This window comes from Ambystoma mexicanum, chromosome 2q (assembly GCF_040938575.1).
Source record: "Ambystoma mexicanum isolate Mex_15411 chromosome 2q, UKY_AmexF1_1, whole genome shotgun sequence".
NCBI lineage: Eukaryota > Metazoa > Chordata > Amphibia > Caudata > Ambystomatidae > Ambystoma > Ambystoma mexicanum.
The window spans coordinates 43705699-43722070 of NC_090924.1; positions in this window are offsets into that span (position 1 = coordinate 43705699).

Consider the following 16372-nt stretch of genomic DNA (forward strand, 5'->3'; position numbering starts at 1 on the left):
AGTGTAGAAGCACTTCCTGTGTGAGTCGTTCTTGCGAGTGGTGACTGTTCGGCTGGAGGTGCTGCTCTACTATGCTGTGAAACTGATATAAAACTGACCTTGAAAGGATTTTGCTATGATATAAACAAGAACCCATGTATATTGAGACAACAAAAGACAAACTTGCTTTTAAAAAGTAATAAGTACTTCTAAAATAGCTATTTTTCTATCTACAGTGCAAGACTCTGCCTATTTTTCCCAGAAATCCACTTCAACTGAAGCCGTGTGCTTCCTGTGTGAGTGGTTCCTGCGAGTGGTTACTGTTTAGATGGAGGTGCTGCTCTACTACAATGTGAAACTGATATAAACTGCCCTTGAAAGGTCTTTGGTATGATACAATCAACAACCTATGTATATTCAGACAACAAAAGACAAACTTGGACTTCTAAAATAGTTACTTTTCTATCTACAGTGCAAGGCCCCACCTATTTTTCCGTGAAATCCACTTAAATAGAAGCTGCACACTTCCTGTGTGCACGCTTCCTGTGTGAGTGGTTCCTGCGAGAGGTGAATGTTTGCCTGTTCAGCTGTTCAGCGGAGCAGCCGAGCAGCCCCTTGCATTTTGTACTTTAAGGGAAATTGAACTTGGCTATTTTCCTATTTCCCTTTTTGGCCGCCCTTTTGTTCTGGCTGCTCGTAGCTAGCGATATAAAGCGCGTGTGAAAGCTGCATCTAGTTGCGTAATCTAAAGTGCTGTGTACGCACACCGATCCAATATGCCCTCAGAAGTAAAAAACGCAGTGAAATCCGTGCATGTGTCATATATACAGCCTACCTTCTTGAAGCTGATACCCTCTAGTTTGCAAAAGCCAAGGCAAATGACAAAAACTGAAGGAGCCGCACCTTCCAAGTCGGTCGGACCAGACCTAAGACAATTGTTGTCCTCGACAGAAAGGGCCGCATCAGCATTGTTGATCAACACCATTTCAACCTCTTGCAACGCGAAAGAGACCGAAGGTGAGCCTTCAAAATCGCCCAATGTCTGTTTCAGATGAAGAATTCCCATCATATAATAACCAAACCAGTCAGACGGTTGAAAGCACAAGAGATTCCGCTTCTGACTTTTCAGCAACATGTGACAGGCACAGTATGACATTATGGCAATCTACTGTTATACAATCTGATTTACATGCAAATGAAAGCCTGGATGTCCCTTGACCCTACTCACAGGCCGTAATTGGCTCTGGTTTCTCTGCTTGTTTTAACTCTAATATTCCTGAGAAGGCACATGCTTTGCTACAGGAGAACTCTAAAATAAGTATTGATGCTAATTACATGCCTACTGTAGGGAACACCAGAGGCTGTTTTCAGAATGTGGAGGTTATGATAGCCCAAAACAATGTAATGGTTCTGCCAGCTGTGCAAAACGATGATGTACGTATTGAATGTGATGCTAGGAATCAGAACAGTGCTCACGTTGGAGACTCCCTCACGAGCAGTGTGTCCTTGTTACATAAGGCGGTATTGCTTATTGAGGGAGTCTCCTCCATGAGCAAGACAGATTATAAAGCAAAAGAAAATGAAGTTATTGTACTTGAAACACAAATAAACAATGACAATGTGAATGATGTAGCAGACTTAATTTGTCAGCATCCCCGATCTTTAGCCCAAGATCAGCTATACAAGTTATGAACTCAGCTGTTTGCTCAGAAGAATCGTATATCAGACCCATGCCCAAACCATCCTTTGGGTTTAAAAGCTCTAATAAAAAACTCTAATATTCCGGCGTACGAGATTACACTTGCAGCAATGAATACAGGCATTTTTAGCCTGACAAAAATCTATGAACACGTGGAAAGCAAAGTGGAACAAAGCATGGCTACTATAATCACTTTGCATGTTAATTTTCACCAAGTATTTTCGGAACTTAATGAAATAAACCTAAGAATCTCTGATATGAAAAGAGATATCATTAATGAATTATCCACCCTTAAAATCACTTGCAAATGTAAGGACATTCCCTTATCACCAAAGGATATAACTGGTCTGGGCCTGATAGACGGTGACGTCCAAGTTGTAGGTAGTTAAATCCTCACTGCTACTCAGAAGGCTGTATCAAACATATCTGGTCTTCCCCATATTGAGCAAGTCCAAATGTAAGGGGAGAAAATCTTGAGACAATTGAAACCCCAATCGTCAGATGAACATAGTGTGATTGAGATTGACCCCAGTTCTTATGTTTTATAAACACAAGGTGGGGAAACAAAAGGGGAGAGGGAAACAATCGGGAAAAAAATCAAGCAGTTCCCAAACACACAACCCAAACCACAGGATATGTAAATTCATAAAAGCTTTAACAACGCCTCAAAACACCAAGAGCCTTAAAGAGCCAAGAGATAACCAACCATAGAGCAAAGATCCCGTGGACTCAATAGATAGTGTCAATGTGTCCGAAATACCAAGAAAATGTTAGTATGTTACTGGACATAGAGCATGATGACAATATGAGCATACTGTTAAATTGAACAACACATTCAATAACAACCGAAAAAAAATGAGAACTGAATGTGAGAGGTAGAAATGTTTTAAAAAGGGATATTTTCCTCTGAAAAAACTCAACAAACTCCCAACATATATGTAAAAAATCTAAACATTGCATATCGGATAGAAACGATGAGAATTAGTTTCAACTTAGTTCCAACAAGAGCAGTGCAGGGTAGATGGAATATAGATAGGAATGTAAATAATGTGTGTAGATATTGTAAAAAGAAGTAGAAACATAAAATAAATCATGTTGGAATGTAAAGAGCTTAACAAACTAATACGTGAATCATTTCAGAAATATTTTAAGGATTATATGTTAATCAATCAAGAATCAATGTAGACATAATGTGTGATGCCCAAAAGATATCACTGAATATAGCAATGTTTGGATACTTAGTAAAGATAGGATTAATCAAGACCTTAGCAATCTATCGGGCATAAACATAGACAGTTATATTAATATTTCTGTGAAAGTAACCAACGATGTTAAGAATTGTATTCACGAAAGAAAATAACCTAAGCAAACAATATGATCTTGCATTGCTGTGCTTGATTTATGTAAAAGGTCTATACCTATTTGTGAGAGTCTCCTTTGCTTTTTAAAGTTTTTTTAAAGATATTCATTTTTAACAAAATAGTAATATGATTTTGCATTGCTTGATATAACAGATGTATACTGATTTGTGTATTTATAAAGATTTTAAAGTGTTTAAGTGAAAAGATAATCAAATATGTGTAAAGTTGTATATCAACTAAACCAAATTAATTAAAAAATATATATAATTCTGAAGACCCCAGATTCAGACAAACTGGTGTTCTATTATTTTCCACCTCATGTTTGAAAGCGGACTAGCAACTTTATGTTATAGAGTGGCACACACATTAAAAACACACACTCATTTTTTAAACATGTCCTCTACACCACTGCTTCAAAAAATAAAAGACGAAGATGAAGTTTTGCAGTCAAGTATCACAAATCTGTTAGCAAACATACGTGGTACAAATGAATACTCATTCCTAACTAGAAGACCGACAACAAGAACACACACACAACTAAAACATTGATGAACGAATAGACAGATCCTAATCTACACCAAGCAATCAATGGGGAAAAGATCCTAAGGAAAATACTCCACGACATACCAAATGACTAACTGAGAGACAGCTGTAATAGGACCCAAAAGACTGAATACAAAGCAAGCGAAGACTAAAGCAATAGGACGACTCATCACTAGCACCCTGCCCCTAAACTATAGCCATGCCCAACAGACCTAGTCACGGCAGATAGCAAGGGAATAGAGAACTTGCATCCATTAGCTCTAACCAGAGGGCGAGAAACAGAATAAGCATTCACATTACACAATGCTCATCAAGATACAGTGAGTAGCACAATGCACCATCACACACAAACTACAACCAAACAATAGCTCTTAAGGAAATCACCCTATGGAAAACCTAAGGACTAACTAAAAGGTAGTCATGCTAGGAGGAAACTAATGACTAAACACTCAGGCTGGCCAAGATGGAAGCACTATGATGTCTCATTAACAGCACCCTGACCCACTCCTAGCTCCGACAGACCACTGTTGCAATAGATAACAAGAGAATAGGTAGCACCACCCTCAGTTCCACACCTAAAGGAAAGGTTCAGACATACCTATCACTCCATACAATACTCACTAGGATACAGCTGGGTCCACGCCGCACCTTCACACTCCACAGCGAAATAGCCTATAAGGAATCAGCAACAACCCCACCGGCAGGGAAACAGCTCAAATGGAACCAGAAGCATCAGAATCAGGATCAAGACCCCACTAACTGAACCTTCAAATCTCTGCATACTCCCACATAAAACTCACACAACCATCTCTCTCCCAGCAACCCGCACACACTTTACCACACTGCACCAACAACACATAAACAGCACCTACAGCACACAAGGTCTCACCCGATCTGATACTTGTACCAAAGCCCAGCACTCAGTGTATGCTGAGCTGAAGCCGCCAACATCACACCTCCTCCCCCACTCTCCTACTCTCCCTCCACCCGAATAACCCTAACAACCCTCTTTCAGAGTACGCAGGGGATGACTTGCACGATTTCCTACATTGCAAAACAAAATATAGATGGAAAAGAGATAAAAACCATGCCAATGTCTCAAGGTACTTTCACCATCAATTCCTTGACATGCTGCGCTTCACCTGAAATAAAACTACACCTCCGCTTGGAGAACTGCAACACTTTTTTTGAAGAAAAGAATATCAATCCAGAGGAGCACCACACATCCACATGCTTTTGAGGATAAAAGATGGTCCCAAATTTGGCCATGACAGTGACGCCACGGTTTTAAAGTTTAGTGAAAAATATATAATCTGTGACTTCCCTTCAGAAACCACAGATAGTGACCTACATAAACAAATCCTACACTTCCGAAAACATAAGTGTGGCAACGACTGCCGATGTAGATATAAAAACAACTGTAAATACTATACCAAATGTCGCTTTGGCTTCGCAAGACCCATTTACAAAAAAGTACAAGTAAATAGCTTGATGTCTTCTGTTAGACACAGCACGAAAGGCAATTCCCCTGAAAACACATAGGCCCTCATTACAAGTCAGGCGTTAAGGGGTTAACAGCGCCGTAAAGAGCGTCAGCGCCGTTAAACCCTTAACGCCTGATTCACACTTTAATGCCTGCTTTTTGCAGGCGTTAAAGTCCAAGGCGCTCAGCGGCCGTGGTGCTAATTAAGGCACCGTAATTTACGGTGCCGTAATTAGAGCCTTCCCCATTCCCATTATGCCCTATGGGGCAAAAATGGGAATGGGGAAGGGCAAATGGTGAATGGGGAATTACCGCCCCACTCACCTTGGAATGGGGCGGTAATTCCGCCATCCACCATGGCGGAATCCGGCATGGACCATGGTGCTAATAGCACAATGGTCCACCGCCTGACTTGTAATGAGGGCCATAGAACGTTAAAAGGGATAAAGCATCCATGTATATCAATGATTACAATGCAATCATTGCCTTCTTATGGAATCGAAACATAGACATACAATACATTGAAGACATTTCCACTATAGTTGCAAGATATGTCACAGCCTATTTCACCAAAGCTGAGAAAACAGAGCTAAAAAGCCTCAGAATGACATATCATCTGAGAAAGAAATTGCACAGCTTCCGTATAAACAAGCTCTCCTGTAAAGAATGTTGGTGCTACGAGGCTGCAGACCATTTAAATGGTACAGCCTTATGTTGCAAATCTGAACACATTGTCTGGCTAAACCTTGGTCCACCTTTATCCCGAAAAAGAGTACTTAACTCCTACCAAGAGATAGAAACAATAGCCACAAAAGATCCCAACAGCCAGGACATTTTAAAAAACAATTTAAGAGACACATACTACCCAAACAGAAGTACTGCTTTGGAAACATGTGCTTGTACGACATAGCCCAAAACTACTCCACAAAAACAATGTCACACCAGATGAGACAATTGGCAAACATTTAGTCTCAACTTGTGAAGCAATCCTAGTAAAACCTACCAAACCCACCCTAATTAATCTCATAAAGTTATCATTTAAATCTTTGCAACACAGAGAACTGTATTAAATGGCCCTACTGCAACGTTTTAAACCTTTGAGAAAAGAAGAATTATTAGGTGACTGTGACGCATTTGAAACTGCATTCAAAGCAAATGAAAGAAGTATAACAAATGCCAATTTCAAACAATAGAAAGAAATGTTGGACAATGAACGCCAACAAGAAGAAGACACTGAAGCTCAACTAGATAACAACACTACTGAGGGCAGTCAACCTTTCCTTACAGGAAGCCAAGAACCACTTGGAGAACCCTTCTTTCTAAATGAAGTAGACATAGCCATAACTGAGTTAGAAAATACTATGTGTCAATATAAACAATCTGAAGAAGACTTGACAGTGCTCAGATAACAGCGAAATGATGAACAACTCACCATTTATCTATGTCACTGAAAGATTTTAACATGGTTTTAAAAATTAAACTAAAACATGTAACTGTACAAATGATAAACCTCTGCTCCTGTAGTTAAGTGGTGAAGTTGATATGGTAAAATATTAATTAAAATAATCAACACATTTCTACAAACCTTAACAAACAAAACACTTTTTTGCTGCTGTAACAGCCCCCACAGGTGTATCTGCCTACAACATAGGAGGTATAACTTTACACTGACTTACTCCTCCTTCCAGTAGAACAATAACATAAATCAGAATAGTACAAATCATCAGCAGGCGTTGCTACTGAAGTATGCAGAATTCTGAAACAAATGAAAGTGCTCCTAATAGATGAGGTAACCTTGGTTTCCAACCTTGTGTTGGCTTTAATTCACATCACATTGCAAGAAGTCCTATAAATTGAATACAAAATAACTGTTTGGAGTAAAACATGTTATTGTTTTCAGAGACCTCCTACAGTTAACACCAGTAAAAGGTCAAGCTATTTTCAAAACATCCATTAAGACACAAACAATGCTGCAACACACTCGGCAGCATTGGAAATTAAAATATCTGTCAACATTTTCACTACAGAGAACTTACTCAAAACATACATCTATCTGCGGACCTCACCTATGCTAACATTTTTAAAAAAAAAACATTAGAACTGGTCTGCTTACAACATAAGCAAAACCCATCCTAAATACTAGACTAATCTATGAGCTGAATTAGGGAACCACATGTGCTCCTGATGTCATGAAAAAATTAACTCAACAAAATCTAAAATGCATGTCCTTAATGCCAACCCTTGCAAGCTGTAGTCAATGCAATGTGATAATGTTAAAAAAAGAAAGAAATCGAACCCATACTGCATATCAGCTCCACAAACAAACTAGATGTGCATGGCATGACACTCCCTATGTGTCAAGAAGCAACCACACGACTAAATACCTTCGAAAAATCTGTCTCCCACACAGCTCAATTGGAGAAAATGTTAACTGTGTGCCTAAACAGCAGAGTAATTCTAAAACATAATCACGATTTAGAACAAGGTAGTTAATGGAGCAATTGGTACAGGTGTTTTGCCTTTCAAACATAACCACATGACAACAACATTCAGTTTGTCAATATCCAATTTAACAAACTTGCAGAAGTTAAAATAAATAGCTGCACAATGGCTAGTGTCCTTCTTTTCAAAGACATGCACATACGCAGAGAAAAATGTTCTCTAACTCTTGTATATGCTGTCACTATTCACAAATCGTAAGGTCTGACCCTAGATCACACATTGATTGATATTGGCAGCACAGTCTTTAAGAAAGGTATGTGTTATACAGCACTTTCATTTCTGTGTACACTCAATGGTCAATTCCTAGTTAACTTTGATACAAAAAAGTCAACACTGACATTCCTTGCATCCTAGAATACCACTTTTTTGCTGCTGTAACAGCCCCCACAGGTGTATCTGCCTACAACATAGGAGGTATAACTTTACACTGACTTACTCCTCCTTCCAGTAGAACAATAACATAAATCAGAATAGTACAAATCATCAGCAGGCGTTGCTACTGAAGTATGCAGAATTCTGAAACAAATGAAAGTGCTCCTAATAGATGAGGTAACCTTGGTTTCCAACCTTGTGTTGGCTTTAATTCACATCACATTGCAAGAAGTCCTATAAATTGAATACAAAATAACTGTTTGGAGTAAAACATGTTATTGTTTTCAGAGACCTCCTACAGTTAACACCAGTAAAAGGTCAAGCTATTTTCAAAACATCCATTAAGACACAAACAATGCTGCAACACACTCGGCAGCATTGGAAATTAAAATATCTGTCAACATTTTCACTACAGAGAACTTACTCAAAACATACATCTATCTGCGGACCTCACCTATGCTAACATTTAAAAAAAAAAAAACATTAGAACTGGTCTGCTTACAACATAAGCAAAACCCATCCTAAATACTAGACTAATCTATGAGCTGAATTAGGGAACCACATGTGCTCCTGATGTCATGAAAAAATTAACTCAACAAAATCTAAAATGCATGTCCTTAATGCCAACCCTTGCAAGCTGTAGTCAATGCAATGTGATAATGTTAAAAAAAAGAAAGAAATCGAACCCATACTGCATATCAGCTCCACAAACAAACTAGATGTGCATGGCATGACACTCCCTATCTGTCAAGAAGCAACCACACGACTAAATACCTTCGAAAAATCTGTCTCCCACACAGCTCAATTGGAGAAAATGTTAACTGTGTGCCTAAACAGCAGAGTAATTCTAAAACATAATCACGATTTAGAACAAGGTAGTTAATGGAGCAATTGGTACAGGTGTTTTGCCTTTCAAACATAACCACATGACAACAACATTCAGTTTGTCAATATCCAATTTAACAAACTTGCAGAAGTTAAAATAAATAGCTGCACAATGGCTAGTGTCCTTCTTTTCAAAGACATGCACATACGCAGAGAAAAATGTTCTCTAACTCTTGTATATGCTGTCACTATTCACAAATCGTAAGGTCTGACCCTAGATCACACATTGATTGATATTGGCAGCACAGTCTTTAAGAAAGGTATGTGTTATACAGCACTTTCATTTCTGTGTACACTCAATGGTCAATTCCTAGTTAACTTTGATACAAAAAAGTCAACACTGACATTCCTTGCATCCTAGAATACCACATGCTACATGCACTGTGCAACCCCATCTAGATATGGACCCTGTATCTCAAAAAATAAAACTTTTAATAAGAAACGTTATGCAAACAGAATCTACAATAGATCTACCAACAATACAGCGAAAGAAACAATGACCAACTCCTTCTCCATCAAATAATACAACCACAAAACTGTCTACTACAAACTCAACTGCAAATCCGACAAAAAAGAAGGAGACATATATCCCTTCTCCAAACAAATCTGCAGGCCCATCAAATGATGCAGACACACATGTAACTTCAGCAACAAAACTGGAGTCTGGAAAACCAAAAACATTCCTATTAATTAAATCTTTTAGATTCCATGCACATGGAAACATACATGAAATATAAAAAAATTGACCCTGGTGATGGGGCTAGAACAGTTCAATATGTAATTACTAAACAATCTCTCTATCACAAAACATATTTTATTATGTTCAAAATAACACTCAGATTATTGTTTACACATTAATCACATAAAAACATCACAGTGTTACACACCTCTTCAATCTCTTCACCCGTCACATACTCTTTCATTCCGTGCCATTACTGATTCATTATAACAAAACATGTCCAGGAAACAATTTCCTATCACAACAAAACTCTAACTTTATACAATTTCAATTACACCTGTGACCAATCTTTGTGTGTATGTCTAAAACAAATAGCTCCACGGCTTATTTGCTGGATCTAAATATGTTTCAGTTTTCTAGTTGGCCCTTGCATGCCGGACCCATTATTCCAACACCTTCTTCAGGATCAACACAGACTTCAACTCTGGCCTGTTCTGGTCTAAACAATATATGGGTGAACAGTGTCTTCTGGCACACATCTACAATAAACAATAGCAACACATTAGTTTCTAGTCCATTATTTGCAACGGCACAACTAAATTGTGTGTCTGATTCAACAAATGACCAAACAGATTGACACTCACCTCCCACGTAAGTATAATGGGGGTAGTCTCAATGAGGGAATTCTTCCAGCAAGCCTTCCAATGCCAAATGTTATGGACAGCCTGCAAGCCAATACAGGGAACACCTTCAATACAGTATTCCTGTTGTATTAGGTACATATTAGAGTGTACATCACTAACATCCCCCAAATACATACACTGTTGGAAGCCATGTTTCACAAGAGCACATCCCTAATGAGCGATTTGTATATGTATCCATACCAAATTGTGAATCCATTCCATTTCACCAGGAAATCATGGAACATTATGCAATTTTTGCAATTCAACAATTGTTCCAGTATGCAAATCAACTCATATAGCCAAGATGTCATACTGATGTTTCTTAGCTACAATGCAGATGGTATCAAAAATAACTGTAAGCATACTAGCTTCACACACGGCCAAGAATCTCTTGGCAAGAAAACCTTCACAACAGTAGTAATAATATAGCAGACTTTTGCCACAACCACTTCAGGGTACTGTACTGCATATGTCAAAAAATAAGTGGTTGGTTTGAATGTAACAATACCTCTGTTACGCCAAAACATAGGTCACCAGCAAATCTAACCAACGGCTACTTAATATTCCTTCAAACCAAATGTACTCACTAAACTGTAGCACAATAAACCTACACCAACATATATTTACCTACATCCATAATACTACAATAGCACTTTTAAAAGTCAAGATATTTAGAATACGCCAATAGGTATCTGACTACTTAAAAGATACCCTTCATTGCAATACACTTGAAATATGCCCTCACAATTCTGGCTATTACAAAACTTCTTCTAAAGTCTAATGTAGTAAGAATATGCCAAGAGGTAGCTAACTACTTTAAACATTCCCTTAATAACAACACACTTCAAACAAACATACTATCACACTTACACTGACATAATTATAGTATTTCTTTTTAATCCTCTATGGCTTTTTTTTCCCTATGACTCAATTATTATTGAAGTCATACAAAAACAGTGCACCGCACACTAATGGGTACCTAGTCATTTTATCGAAAATAAAACAGAGTGGTAAATTTTACTGAAAGCCAACATGCAGAATAAATACCAAAAATGTTACTTACGGGGTGATTCATGGAATAAATGTGCGCCAAAAACGGGAGCATGCGTGTGTTTTCGCGCGCAAGCGCCCATTTACGTATTCATGAAACACATTGCGCGTGGCTTACCTGAGACCTGCGTTGAATCTGTGCGGGTCCAACACATCACTGCGACACCACAAACGCCTTGCGCGATGTGGACAGCAAAGGTGCACACCATCCAGCGCACATACCTAAAAAGGAGGCGGAACACTTGGAATGGGGAACAACATGCGAAAATGTGGCCGTTACGGGGGAAGCACCGCAATAAAATCCTCGCAACGCCCACATGCGTGCTAACAACATGTATTCATGGAGTCGAACAGGGCTCACCGGCGCGCGGCAAAAGACGCGCAAACCCGGAAACACGTATGCCACTCGAAAGAGCAGGCATAAGCATCACTGCGCACCTAAAACAATGCTTAAAAAGCATGCGCAAACAACAAACACGTGTATACAGCTACGATGAATGTACCATTCCTTGCAGCAGTGATCGTGGGATACCGCAGGAGGAGGAGGAGGATTGCCAGGCCCCACATTTTTTTACCCAGGGTCAGCCTTTTTGGGATGCCTGATGACCAGGTCTATGGCAGGTATAGGTTTCCACATCATATCATCCTAGACCTGGTCTCTGAGTGGGAGGATGACCTCACATCACCCACCCTTTTCTCCGAAGCACTGAGCCCCTTGGAAAAGGTGCTCAATGTACTGCATGTTTTGCCCACTGGGTCATTTCAGCGGACAACTGCCATAGTTGGGGGCATCTCACAGCCCACGCAGTCATGCTGCCTACACCATGACTGCATGCCCCTCAGGTACATATGCCCAGAACACCCACAGAAAGGCAGGCTGTGGTCCAGGACTTTTACGGGGTGGCACACTTACCCAAAGTGCTTGGTGCCATTGATTGCACCCATGTTTCCCCACTTCCACCTAGGGCCACTGAACACATTTATCGCAATTGCAAGCACTGGGATTCCTTCAACGTGCAGGTTGTATTTGATGCCAAGGGAATCATTACCTCTGTCTATGCCAACTATATAGGGTCCACCCATGATAGTTTAATATTCAGAATGTCACCCCTAAACTGGGACCTGGAAGCTGGGAGGCATGGCAACACATGGCTCATTGGTGAGTAGAAATGCCTGTGCACATGCATGCATGTCACACACAGACAAATAGACAAACCCAACACATGACAACCATTATCACCTCCCCAGGGGAGAGTGCCTACCCTCTGAGCACCTACATGATGACGCCAATACGGAACCCCACCACACCACCCCAGGTAAGATACAATGCAGCCCATGTTGCAACCAGGGCCATAGTGGAGCGCACATTCGGAGTGCTACAGTCACGCTTCCGCTCCCTTGACCACTCCAGTGGACAGCTACTATATCCACCACCAGTAGTGTGCAGGATCATTGTGGCAGCATGGTTCCTACACAATATTGCAACATGGCGGGGCGTACCTGTGGACATGGTAGTGCCCCCACATCCCCAACCTCATGCACCCCCAGCTTTTGGCACCATTTTTCACCTAAAATCCCACCCCTGCGGAATGCACACAGGCCTGGCACATTCCAGGTGACAATCGATGATGACAAAGGGACAATCAACTGTCACAACCTTACCACCCTGAGAATGTGTCCTTGGAAGTGCTACATTGTGTGTGCATCTTTAGCTACCTAAACCAACACAATCCCATGTGACCAAAAGGCACACATTCAAGATGCAGGATGCCACTAACCCCATGCAAAACAGCACATCCAAATACTGGTATGTCACTTAAACCCTCCCAAAACCCATGTCACCCAGGCTGACACACCATGCCATGGAATGTAAAAAGTCACACATAAATGCCCGACACATGACACAACTGTTGCAAAGTGCACTCTGACAAATGTAAATAGGTCACAAACAAATCCCCCTGATACATAAAAATAAAACCATACACAGGAACATCCATTTACCAGCATAACATATCATGAACACAGGACCCAACAGTGAAAATGTCAGACAGTGACCAATCACAATAGCACAAGTGCCTCAATGTGACAAAGACACCACATGGACCCCTTCCATCTTGAGTGGGTCTCTGCTCGCTAAAGGGGGCAGGGTAATGCATACAGCACGAAGGGTATGAATAATGTAGACAGGCAAGGTAATACATGAAGATATAACATTAAAAAATACACATTTACCAATATACAAAGCAACATACATGCTAAACATTCACTGGTCAAACAATCATGAATCTCCACAAGGGGTGTATACACAGGTTGGATTTAAGACTGGCCACAGAAACGATGGAAGCCCAATGCCTCTGTGTAAGTTACTGTCACACGCTGCCCTCCTTGCAAGCCCATGGAAAGGGAAAGCAGGTGTGGCATATGTGCCTGGACCCCAAGCCACAAACACAAACACGAGACAAGCCTGTACGGGCCCAGCCGGAACAATAGACAAAAAAATGATTTAAAAAAAAAAACGTCCATGGTGGACCGGAGGGGGGGGGGGGGACGAGAGCAGGGGGCAGACCACCCAGGAGGGAGGAGGTGCAGGGTGGATGTTGAGAATAAAAAAAAACCTCCATGCATTCATGTCCTGCACGGCTAGCCTATAGTGGGAGAGCTCTCACCGCTATCGGCACCCTCTGGTGTAACATTAGAAGGTGAGCATGGCAAGGGAGGCTGACCACGCATAGCCCTGGTATGCTCCTCAATGGCAGCAAGCATGTAGGCCTGATAGGTCTGATTCTGCATGATTATGGTATGGAGGTCCACATGCAGCACATCATGTGTTGCATTGGTTTCCACCTGTAAGGCCTCACGTGACACACGGATCTCCTCCCGGGTTGCATGGAGTTCCACCTACAAGGCCTCACGTGACACATGGATCGCCTCCCGGGTTGCATGGAGTTCAGCAGAGATGTTGTGTGTCAGCTGCTCCATCTGCTGTTCTGCCCCTCTACTGCTGTCCACCTCAAGTGCAGTCAGAGTAGTTCTGAGGGAGGTGTTCTCTTCCCTCAGGGCATCTTTGTGGGCCTCGGCCTCTGCAGCCATGGCTGTGCGCCGAGCCCCAATTTCAGCCCGTCGGTCTCGGTAGGCAGCCAACATGTCCAGCCTGTGCGAGTGGCATGTGGACCGCACTGCCTACTTTTGGGGCTCCATCTGCCTTTCAGGGTAGAGAATGGAATTGGCCACCCTAAGCCATCATCTCACATCATGCCCCCTGTTGCTGTGCAATGGCATACATAGAATTCTCCCACACAGTATTCCAGGGTGGCACACGGCCACGGCGTTGCCAGACACCACACCTGTCGGGCCCAGGAATACCTGGCCCTCACTGCGCTGGCGCTGCCTGTCGCTGCAGGACTGCATACCTCCCTTGCTGAGCTGCCGCAGGAACAGGAGCAAACAGTTTGGAGTGTGACCCTGCATCCATAACCACCACAGACGGATGTACCAACACTGACTGGCCCTGTGAGGGGTCTAGCCCACCTGCAGGTGTGTCGGACAGCATCCACCGCAGAATCACTCACCTGTGACAGCAATGAAGGTTCAATTTCCGATTCCACACCAGAGGCATATAGCTCCTCAGAGGTGTACTCAGAGACATCCCCGGCCAGGATGGTCTGGAGCACGAATGGATTTTCATGGCCCACCACATCACGGCCTCCTCTGGTGCCGGGTCGGGGCTCTGAATACGTCAACCCCTCCACCATCTCCTCCTCCTCCACTGCATCCAGTGCCTCATCACCTGCAGAAAATCAAAAGAAGACATGAACACACATGTTAACAGCATAGGCCACACACATAGGTATCACAATGTTGGCAGCCAACACATGAACCAGCCATGTCACACATGACACAAACTCAGGCATGCAGTGTCAATGAGATGGAAGGGGAGCCAGAAAGAAGGCATGGATGCTTGTGAAATGGCAAAATAAGACATGCACTGCATGGTGAATAGCAACTGCATCCCACACAAGCTTGTGACTGGCATAGTCCTTCCAAAAACATGACAGATGCCAACACACAGATGGCACGTAGCATAGCCAAGCCCAAACTGTCAGCCAGATCCAGATGGAAGCTCAATAGTGCTGTCCATGAGCCATTTACAATGCATGTCATTTGACATTTCATTAAAATCACTATGATAAAACACACATGTGTCACAGGCTGCAACGACGCTAGGTTGTTAATACAGTGAAGGAATCATATGGATTCATCAATGGCAGGTCACTTTGACATCACACAAGTGAATAGGCATGTGGAAGGGGAGAACAGGGTTCCAAAGTGTGTGGGTGCAGTGCAGTACCTGTGTACAACCTCAACTATAATTTGTGTACTGTCTGAACTATCATTGAGAACACAGAGGCAGTATTGTGAATGTCGTGGATTAATGGCAGTTTAATGGCAAGTGCAGTCATTCTGTGTAAAGTGTTGGAAGTCGGTTGTAGGGAAACAGTAAACCCCACACCCAAGTCCTAGGGATGGCTTGGAGGCAGTGCATGGCTCAAAATGATTGCTCAGAGTACTGTGTTGTAGCACACAGTGTGGGCAGGTGTCAATTGCATTCTTTCACTCATCTGGGACTACAGCAGGGGAGAGGAGGACAGTAAGCACAACACATGAGGAAGCATTATAAGTGCCCCCAGACCCGGAGAAGCAACAGCAGCAGTTGCGTAGAGGCAGGGAGGCTGTACCAGAGGGAGGCTTCCGCTCAAAACCGACGAGGACCCCAAACTAATGGCCATATGGAGCAACTAACCCTGAGTAAGCAGGAAAGGGATGATCAAATACCATGAGAAGGAAGCAAAAACTGGATATGGAGTAGAATTAATTGCTTGCCCAGGACCCACCTGGTCTTGCTGGAAATGCTCAGGGTACAGAAATGAACACTCATATCCACTGTGAGCATGTGTCATCCGCACAGTTCTAGTGAGATACCCTGCACCAAGGCCAAAGGACGCTCCACACAGTCCAGGTCTGGCAGAGTTGCAGAGGCAAGAGTGTATAATCACAGAAATTTGGGTACAGCCCATTGCAGTGAAGTCCGCCATTGGAGTTACCAGTCCAATTGAGACAGTGATCTGCTGGGGGATG